The sequence below is a fragment of the Rhagoletis pomonella genome, unplaced genomic scaffold, assembly GCF_013731165.1.
Source record: "Rhagoletis pomonella isolate Grant_MI unplaced genomic scaffold, Rhpom_1.0 Rhpom_scaffold_00001, whole genome shotgun sequence".
NCBI classification, from domain to species: domain Eukaryota; kingdom Metazoa; phylum Arthropoda; class Insecta; order Diptera; family Tephritidae; genus Rhagoletis; species Rhagoletis pomonella.
The window spans coordinates 8,500,712-8,512,209 of record NW_023458555.1 but is presented as its reverse complement, the minus strand read 5'-3'; positions in this window follow the sequence as shown (position 1 = coordinate 8,512,209).

Sequence of the window (11,498 nt, the reverse complement as noted above, 5' to 3'; positions counted from 1 at the left end):
CGTAATTACCTGTACGATTAATGATTGAATTTTTTAATCGTTAATCGTCGGATGTGATTATAATTAATTAATTTTACTCTTTAATACCACTCAACAAACCTACTTAATCAAATTAAGAGTTAATGATTAAAAATTAGTGTTTTTAACAACGGTTAATATTAACTGTTTAATTGTCAACACTGATAAAAACGAATTATGGTGTCTCTCGACCTTTTATCTCTCAGAAGCGGTTTTATAGCAAATATTTTAAGGCCGTGGTTACTGAGGGAAGTTAACTCATATTCGGCACTTAAGTGAGTCTCAATTTTTGTTCTGCAGATCGGAAGTTAGCTGCCGAATGCGAGTTAACTCTTAGCTTTAAAATGTCCCATATCTAAGGAAAAGAAAAAAGAATTGTCAACTACACCATAAGTAAGTATTTACCTTACTTGGAGCACAGCATCCAGCCCAAGCGACTATTCTCACAGCACGTGTGTAACGAAATGGCTTACCGCATACGTTCCACGGAAATTAAATAAAACTTTGCTAACGTTTATATGTGCTCGTTTATTGAAGCTTAAAAACATTTAATTTAAATCTATTGTTTGAATATAAAATGCTACGTTGTATGGCTCGTTTCACACTTGTGTGTTTCGTGCGCTTCGCTTAAGCTTCCATCGATGTATGTCGAGAATTTTCATTTGTCAACTTAGCTGCTGTCCGTCAGTTGGTTGGTGGCAGCGTTGCCACCTACAAAAATATATTACAGGGTGCCTAACAACGTGTGCCCCTTTGGGCGCGTGTATGTATGTACATATGTGTGTGTAGTGGATGTAAAAACAATTGCATATACATACATACATACAATAATAATTTCTGCACTTTGTGAAATTCCAAAACTAAAGGTGAATACTATCAGCCGCCGCACATGCAGAATGCACTCAAACACAAATCGAATTGCATTCATTGACCAAGTGTCTACATAGTACATTATAACAGTTAGATACCCATCTATGACTATACATACATACACACTAAAGAGTACAAATCATGACATTCATATACATATTCAAAGTTAGACAAACATCAGTCTGCACTATAATTTTATCTGCTAGATGCTTTTTGTTACGATTTCGTAAGCCTTTTTGCATTACGTCGAAAGCGTGTCTACGTGACTTTCGACACTGAGCGCTCAGAATGAACCGAATCAAAGTCAAGTTAATTGGAAAGGGGAGAAAGAAAACAAAAAACACATTTGTGAATTGCAGAACAATAAGCAAATGCAGATTTGCAAAATGAAGGTGTGTGTGAGCCAGGAATGTTGCGAATATTTGCATTCGCATTCGTTATGCGAATGATTCGCTTCATTTTACACATTCGCATTCGACATTCGCATTCGCATCAAATGATACGAATGTTTTGCAAATGTGTACATCGGCAGTGAGATCACTTTAGTAATGCTGAAATGGCTCTAAGTCTGTCTAACCAGGGTAATCAATCAATCAAATCAAGCGACATTAATGGGCCTTCAACATACACTGTTAAAAGTCTTATAAGCAGGGCACGGATTTTATGGAAATTGCCTTTTTTCCTAACCAGGGTAATCAATCAATCAAATCAAGCGACATTAATGGGCCTTCAACATACACTGTTAAAAGTCTTATAAGCAGGGCACGGATTTTATGGAAATTGCCTTTTTTCCTCCATATTCGATTAAGAATGTCCACGATTTAGCTTTCCCTGATTTTATATATACAAATTTGATGTTGCCTCTTTTTGTTTGCCTTTTTAAACTCTCAATTATAAAGGGCAAGGAAAATCCCTTATTCCTGATAATATGAAAGTTGTATATGTTCCATATTTAAATTGGGGGCCATTTGTATCAACTTACGTCGAGCGCACATTTAGTACATTCAAGGCTTTTCTTCACGAAAATCGAATGAAAATGCTGCCAGAGAACTTCAAAATGCATCTTGTGGTCCAATGTTACCACAACTATAGAATTTAAAGTTTTGTGAGTTACCAACTCGAAAGGAGAAAATAGTCACAGATTCTAAGTGGAAATTTTTCAAATAATGAAACTAATTTATAGTTCCTGTCTTTTTACTCGTAAATTAAACATTTCTAAATTAAATGTATTTTTTGATTATTTTTCGGTCTTTGTCTTTTTTTTGTGCCTTCCTTTGTCTTTTTTGCGATTTCTAGTGCCTTTTCCTGCCTATTCGGTTATTTTATTTTGCCTTTGTTATCGGTTTTTAGGTCCTAAAAATCCGTTCCCTGTTTATAAGGAACCTAGAAATAATTTTAGATTCCTCCAGCGAAAGCGAAGGCTCGAATGTAGAATCTGGTGACATTAAAAAATGTGAAATTAAAGCTCAATTGAAGGTCTATCTTAAAGAAAAACGAACTCATTTCGGTGAAAATCCTCTCGATTGGAGGAAAACTGTACTAAAATAAGACAAATTGGAGCGCTCCAACCCCGCCAGCGTTCCAAGTGAGCAATTTTTCAGTGCAACCGGCTTTATATACGAGCCTCTAAGAAATTCTGAAATTCCGAATTCTGAAATAGGGCGTTCTTGAAAAGTTTTTTGAGATAGAATGTTTTCGAACTGGCTGCCGAGATAGGTCGATCTTCCACTCAGCCATCGATATGTTCAATAATGTTCAATGTTCTAATAATTTACAAAATTTTCAAGTTGTAAAAGCGATGTCTTCAGTTGATTATAGCTTTTTTAATGTTATTCCTAATATTCGCATTCGCATTCGTATTCGCATTCGCGAATGTAAAAAATATGACATTCGAAACATCTCTAGTATGTATGTGTATTGTTTGCAATTTTTGTAGGTTCATATTTATTATTTTGATTCTAATACCGCTTAGTTGAATAGTTGTGATTTTTTATAACTTTATGATGCTCTGGATTATTTTCATTCAAAAGATATAGTACTCAGATATACATATGTATATTTTGATGACTTTTCTTCGAAAGCGAAAGCGAAAGATTGCATTTCAATTATTTTGTGATTTTTTTTTTTTAGACAAATTAGCACCTCCAAGTAAATTTTGATATAAAATGTTTTTCTAATACCACTGGGATTAAGTGTACCTACTGGAAATATTTATATATCTGTTAAAGCAAATATTGCCTTTTGACTTAAATGCTTAATGGTAGACACGTTTTTGAATTTTTTTCCTTAGTTTAAGAGGTTTTTAAGTCAATGAGTACAAAAGCTGCTAGACAGTTTAAAAATGTATTTGCTCCTAAACTTAAGTATAATATGTATGGAATGTCGGCAGCCTTTTGAACTTAGATGGTTGCATTATTTAAAAAAAGGTTAAAATGTTCAACGAAAAACAGTGGAAAAAATGTGAACAGAAAAATCATTTTGGGGCGCTAAAACGACTGCTCTATAGTGTGAACAGCAGAAAATATCTTCACTAACGCAATAACACGGTGTGTCTACATGACATAAGCTCTAACTGCTGTACACTTTATTAAATAACAAAAGCAGTATAGTACGAATATGTCGAGCCCTAACCGCCAACATTATGTAAGCGACATTTTTTTTTTTTTCAAAATTTTCTTTTTGATGCAGAAATGCATCTAGATGCTCTAGGAATATTTCTGCATCAAAAATATTTTGAAAAAAAAATTGGCTTGCGTTATTTTGGCGGTTATGACTCGATGTATTTTTTTTTTTTGTCGAAAAAATACCACAGAGTTCAGGGTATTACTAATACAATTTATATTCTATAAACACTGAACTCAGTTGATCTGTACACAGCATTGAGTTATTGTAATTGTTTGCGATTCTCTTTGACATTTAAATATTTACAAGTTTTTCAGTGCCAGTTTAAACTTAGATTAAGTAAACTGAGTTTAAATTGAACAGCTGGCTGACATTTGATTGGCTGATCTTAGTTTAAACCAGCCAGATCGGGCGTTTAAACTTAGTTTAAATCACGGCCGTGCACTGAAAAACTGGCCCTAAGAAATTAAGCATAAATAATATAGATTTTTTTTTGCTTCCGATGACATAGTGCTCATTTGTTAAAATTTAAAGTTTGTTCTAATATAGAATTGATTGATACCACTTTTCAAATTTTCATTTTCAGATATGATTAAGAGTTATTGAACCCGACGCCGGTAGAAACAGCCATAACAATAACGGCGCATAGTTATGCCAACAATACGAAATTAAATACACATTAAACGCGATTATAATCTAGGCAATATTTCGCACTCACTGGAAATAAGGGGCTGGGGATATATGGCAAACAACAAATATTTGATATTTACTGACTTTTGCTTGGTGTCAGGTGCCTTTTTGCTTTTTGGTACTACCGACGTCAGCTGCTCACAGCGAGATAATAACAAGAAATTAATACAATAAAAAAAAACCATTGTGATAAGAGTAATCAGAAAAAGTGATTAGAATTTGATTGTAGAATTTGGCATTGTGTGCTAGTTATATTTTTGGTGTGCAAGTAAATATGTATGTATGTGTGCAAATGAGTTTGCTATTCTTTTTTTTCTCATGATAAGACTTGTAAATACATAATATAAAATTCATTAGGAAGAACTGCCAGAGCATCACAGAAATATACGCATAGTTTATTTCAAACAATTTGCCTTCATATTTTGCCTATTTTTTCAACTCATCTACCCAACTTTTGTGGTTTTGTTTCGATTGGCATTTGTTATTTTTTTTTTATGTTTTTTTTTTTTGTTCTGAACTGTGACACACAGACACACTTCTGCATGAGGGTTCCCCACAAGCTATTTCAGCCAGTGAGCCAGCTTTGTCTGGCAAGCCAACCTAACCAAGCCTCGGAGGAGCTTCGCTTCTGAGTGTAGTGGCGCAAACGAATCTAAGTCACTCGGTTACTCGGTTACTTGGTTTTAACTACATGCCCCTACACTTCTACCGGGTATTCTCCCTATTTTTTTCATTTGTCGCCGGCTGAGTTTGTCTGCTTTTGTCATTTGTGTCGTTTTGTTTGCTTGTTGTTGCACAAATTTAACGATAACAAATAACAGTAGGGGTTTTAGTTAGTTTGTATTTTCTTTTTTTTTTTTGTATTTTGCTTTCGTAGAGGTTATTGGCGTTACGGCAGTGAGAGCGAAAGTTTGTTTTGTATGTAGACACCCATACAAATGGAAGCTTATTCTTTACTCGTATTTTTTTTTGCCATTTTGATAGGAATCAAATGAGTCGTTTATTTGTGTGTGGTGGCATCATTTGAAGCCCATTTAGCTGCGCACAGCCACGATTGGTACTCGTAAGAATGAGCGAGGTGCTTAAGTGCTTACCATAAGTATGATTGGAAATGTTATGATAAGCACTATGGTAAAAGAAACTTTCATAGGCTGTGCCAACTCACGAAATAATCGAACAATTCTTTTAAATTTATGTATTTGCGTAATACGGTAGTATGGCTCAGATATGATGAGTCAAATTTGTATGCGTATAAGGGCTTGGCCCTTAAAAGAATTTTGCCAACTATTTCCCCAAAGCATTTTTAAATTATTGCAGCTATCTTTCTTTGAAGCACTACACATCAGCTCGCTGATTATCTTTGTATTCGAATTCTTTGATACTCGGTGGTAATATAATTGGGTTGCTTTATGAGATAAGATATTAATCAAGGACCGGAAATAACACTTTTCGTTACTACCAAATATTCAGTATATATGTATACTGAGATATAGCCATATTGAAATGAAATCTCAGCCTTATTCAGCTTTAAAAATTTTTCATTTTCTTTATCGGACTGAGTCTTGAATACTAATAATTGAAAGTTATTTAAGAAAATAAGCCTAAGCACAATGAACCCCGTTAAGGGTGATGGGAACGTAGCCGCAACGTTTTGGCGTTTTATAAATGATAATTAGTTTTTATTTAAGGTAAAACCCTTTTAAGCACATAAAGGGAATCTCTGGAAGCAAGTGAAAAATTATGCTCTTACTTTCTTTAATTTGCCAACATCAAACATACTTCCCAAGAGAAAAGTATATATATCCCCTATTAGCTGTGTTGGAATTAAGGCAGCTCCAGACTTCAAGAAGCTTGATATCTCTTTTGCAGTAAAAACCTTTTACTAAAATGTTAACGAAACGTACTATCCTGGACCAGGGCTATGGAGATCATTAACGTGGTATGACCCCCAATGATAATGAAATAATATTCCAAATTACCCAGAGAAAATCAAAAAGAAATTACTGAAAAAGAAGCTCGAACATATAAAAAAAGTGTTTAACGTAGCAATGAAAAGTGGAATAAATTTTAAAACTTCAGAGTTTTGTAAAGAATCGAGCAAAAAAAAAACGGCCACAAATATTTTCGTTATTGCCAATACAAATATGCATGTAAAAACGTTAAGGTGTTCACTTTTTCTCCATAGTGTAAGTAGATAGTTGCGGAAAGAACCAATGAATTTTTACCCAACGAAGATACCTTTTAAAATTTGGTTTGGGGGCAAACCGGTTTTGGCGATGTGCCATCTTCTTCGTTTTAAAATAAATTTTAAACCAACCCTATAGGAAACAACAACAACCAAAAGGAAAGTGTCTTTTTACCTATTTTGAGATTTGTGGTGCCTTTTTCTCTTCCTATTTCGCTATTTTACCTTTTTTATATAGTTTTCTATAGTTCCTAAAAATCTGTTTCCTGGCTAAGACACTTTACCTTCTATTTTTTCATTTTGTTTGAATTTTTATACCCCGGAAGCTAACCACAATATACAAAAGTATATTTTCCGATTTGTTAAAATTTTTCAATTGCATAACACACTTGCACTAAGTAGATAAATTTGTGCATGCACACATATGTAAATATATATCTAAATTGTGCCTACTTAGCGGTCTGTCTAAATCTCAAATTATCAGCGGCAATCTATGTATGTATGTCGGTACTCGCATGTACATACATACATACATACATACACACATATGTATGCACATATCACTAGAGGTAAAGTCACGCAAGTTCTCGCCCAACATCCCAACTCCCCGCGCGGTGGCGCAAAGATAACAAACGCGATAAAAGTCGAAAACAAAATGCACAAAAACGAAATTGAAAAAAAAAATTAGAATAAGTAACCAAAAAAAATAAAAAATTAAATTTGCTTAAAAGCCACATGAAAATTCGCTTAAACGTGAAAATTCATTCATACACTACTACGCTCATTTCCACACTCGCTCACTCGTCGTCGTCGCTCACTTGACTATGTACAGCGTTTTAATTTTTTTTTATCGCACACACATTTGCATTATGTAATTGAGCAAAAAAACACACAAAACACAAAAGACACTAACAATGCGAGAAATCTAGCGCTGTAGAATAGAAAATGTGACCGGGTGAAAAAATTACATAAAAATTTATAATCATTTGCTAGCTATGCCGCGAGCGAGATAACATAATTATTCACAATTCACACATACATAAGCAGCTAAATTGCATAAAAAAAAATAGTAAGTGGTAAGAATGAAAAATGTGCGTAAAAATTTATATGCCTACCTTTTTCCCTTTCACCGCTCGCTAGCTGCAGGTTTTTGTTTTTATCGCTTACCACACACAATTGTACGTAGGTATGTATGTATGTAAGCCACTTTTGCCTTTATGTAAATCAATTCAAAAATTTTATTTTTTTTTGCTAAATTTCTACAAACGCTAACACAATTGCACAACCCACAGCGGCACACGCACACTTGTAGGAAATCTTTTGAATATTTGCATGTGATTTTCCATTTTCTGCTACTTTTCAAGAAAACGTGAACTTTTCGCTTTTTTTCAAATGCACTTTTCGACACTTTGCGCAATTTTTGTTGGTGTCTTTTTTTTTTTTTACTTTTGTGTTTTGTGTTTATTTTCAAAACATTTTTGTTTAAAAATTTTAGTATTTTTTCAAACACCTTCTTTGTTAGTTTGGAATTTCTAGGTGAAAATTTTCGCACGTAAAAATTTTACGAAATCCTCTATTGGCAACTAATTTTCTTTGTAGCGCAGAAAACGCACGGAGCCAATTTCAAATTTATTCGATTTACTTTTTTTCGCACTTTTGTTTTACTTTGAAAAATTTCGTATGCTGATTGTTTGGTTTTTCGCATTCGTCGATTATTTTTTTGTTTTTGTTTTTGTTTTTTGGTGTTTTGGAAAACCGGAAAAGTTTGTGCACTTAACGTCTACATTTTACGGTTGTTGCAATCGCACATTGTGCAAATAGAGCAGCGAGTGCGACCATTGTTGCATCGCAGCCTCGAACGGCGGGCGGCGGCATTGTTCGCTAAACCCGGCTGCGCGCTTTTAACTCTGGTCTGGTCCGAGCGCTTTTGTAGCCGCGTGCGCGCGCGTTTACCGCTTTGACCGCGTGCTTGCTGACGGTTAGTTAATCGCAGGTTTTCCACCAACAACGAAACGCACTCACACACAAATATGTATGCACAGCAGCACTCAAGCCCGAAACACACACAATTGTGCTTAATTTTAACTATTGCACGCTGCCACTTCAGGTGTATGAATTATTTCAGAGGCACACTAGCTGCGCGCTTGAGTAGAGCATACAATTTTTTTCGATTTCGAACTTTTGGTTTCGATTCGTTTGCCACAAAATCACACAAATACTTGTAAATAAAATTGGTTGCAATTAGCGCTTTATTTTTGTTTTAGTGTTACAACAACTGTCTTCGATTTCGCGTACGCGTTCGTTTTTTATCGACTTTGACATGGACAATTTTTTTTTTGCTTTGACTTCACTTTTTGTGTTGCCTGTCTCTGACACTTTGGGGACTACTCCTTCTCGGCTGATTGATTCAGCTGCTGCTGCTGCTCAAGTTGCTCGAAATTTGTTTAGTGTTAAACGCACCGTACCGCTTGGAACGCGTCCGCATACTGATGAATTATCAGGCGGCAAGCTGCTCCGATGCGGCAAAAACGCTCAACACACCAGACCACAACAGCACACACACACACACACGTTGCTCGCAGCACGCTCACTGCCACTACTAGCCGGCTGCTCCACATACGCTCTATCACGACCACGACGACGACGACAAAGATGACGACGCCAGGGAAGGGGACGACAACGCCGGCCACCACCACCAGCACCACGGCCGCTTCTCTCGCACTTTGGGGCGTACGTTAGCGCGCGGTGGGTTGCTCGCTGCGTTTGTGCGCGTGTAGGTACGCACCGCACCAACCTGGCCTTTTTTTCGTGCGCCGCCACTCACTCTCCGCCACTGCCTCGTTGGCGCTCGCCTCTTTTTCGGCTGTTAAGCTGTTGAGTTGGTGGATGGGTTAGCCGGCTATGTTGGGCGCTCGGTGACTTGGCTGCTTGCTGGTGGTGGGTTGTTGCTTGAGTTCGTCCGCCTGCCTGCCTGCTCGTTATTTGTATTTCGGCTATTTGCCGGTGAGATGAGTATTTTTGTGGTGTGTAGTTTTCTGCTTTGCTCTTGTTTTTTGTCACTTGATTGGGTGGGAGGTGGATGTGGAGGTGATTTTCTTGTTAAAGATGTTAATTTGGTGTGCGGCTGCTGCTGTGCTTTCGTTTCTAAGTAGGTGCAAGTGTGCGACTATTTTATATTTTATATTTTGTTTTTTGTTTTTTGGATTTGTTTGTTTGTTTGTCGTATTATGCGCGCCAATTGTTACACTCTTAAATTATTTTTGTTTCAGCTGACTTACATAGATATGCTCGAAGGGTGTGCGAAGTGCGTACATACATACATACATACATACATACAATCAAGCAATTGTAACGAATTTTCCCCCCGGCTTAAGTTTACCGCCACCGCCACTTCGTTGGCACTTATTTACATCAATTTCATTTGTTGTTTTCTTACTTTGTTGCCTTTGTCGTTGTTCTCTAAAATACCTTAAGACTTAAATACTACCATTTGCCGGTCGGTTTATCGTTTCATTTATGCAGATATCTCACCAAAGTGTTTTCCACATTTTTTTTTTTTTTGTTTTTGTTTAGCTGCCACTCGCTCACCTATCCATCCGCCCGCTACTCGAATGCGCAACTCGACGTGGAATATAAACTAATTTTTTAACACTTGAATTTTGTCTGCGTATGTATGTTTGTATGCAAATGTATTATCTCTATCTGTACAAAGGTGTGTATGCGTGTGTGTGCCTATGTATGTACGTACGTATGTATGTGTGTACTATGTTGCTATGCATGTTTGGCTGTTGCTGCTGCTGTCGGATTTGACTAGAATGTAGTAATGTATCTTGTCAGCTTTTGTTTGTCTGTATTTCGTCACTTTGCTCTTTATTTAATTTAAATTTTATTTTTTTTTCATTTGTTAGTTTAATGTTCTTGCGTGTGTAACACTTCTCTTGAATTGTATGCATTACTTCGCAGCGCACTAGCTTAGTTTCACATGTTAAATTGAAAGTATTTTTTTTGTGGATTTTTTTTTTGTGCGAGTTTTTGGTTGAATTTATCTTTTTTACATTTTTAATCTTCACATGTTTTCTTAACTAGCTACAGTTGCAACAAATTTTCAGCAGTGGGAACCATTTATACGTACATACATATATACATATACATATGTATTAATTCCTATATATTTAATAATACAAACAAATATTTTCTCAAATAAGTACTTCTGGTAAAATGGCCTCGAGTTTTATATAAGCCTCTGATATTTTTCACAATATTTTCGTTTCAACTCTTCAAGTACTACTAAACAAAGTTTAAACTCATAAAAAAAAAATAAAAAACTTGTTAACTGAATTTTACATAACCGGAATTTTTGGTTTCTTTTTATTTAGGATTTTTTTTTTCAGAACCAGGCACAAAACAACGCGTGCAGAAAACAGCACTTAGACAAAATGCCGGCCATTTTCCTGACTGATGGTTAATTTTCATTAAGAAAATAATACAGAATTAATATTTTACACAAAAGCGATTTAAGTGAAAAGTTATCTTTTTTAATTTCCCTTTCAGGTTAATTCTCCCTCAAATGTTAACTGTCTATTTAAATCTAAATTAAAAGTAAAGATTTTTAAATTTGTTTTTATTATTTTTTTACCGCGTGAATAAATTGTTTAAAGGAATTTACAAGCAAACCAAAAACAAATTGGGAAAAAATGTTTTCGTTTCACTTTATAATTTTTGGGAATATTTGTTTACATGGAGTTCCTGACAAGGCCGATTGTTTAACAAATTTTGTTCCTTTTAAACGTTTTCTAAAAAAAAAATTGAAAATATATACATATTTTCCTTTTGAGATTTTGTGAACTTAAAAAAATATACTGATTTACTTCCAAAAAGCTTTAAAGCGGTTTCACATTTTTGATCTACGATTCAGACTTAAGGATTTTTTCGTTTGTTCAATTCTATTTTTATGTTTTGTAACCAACTTCCTTAAGACTTCAGTCATCATATATACATATGTATGTAAGTTTTTGTATTTTTCGAAAACACAGATTTTCAGTCGCATTGAAATATAAAAACAATAGACTGAAAAAGATGTATGTAAAATTTATAAACTTTTAATATTTGCTTC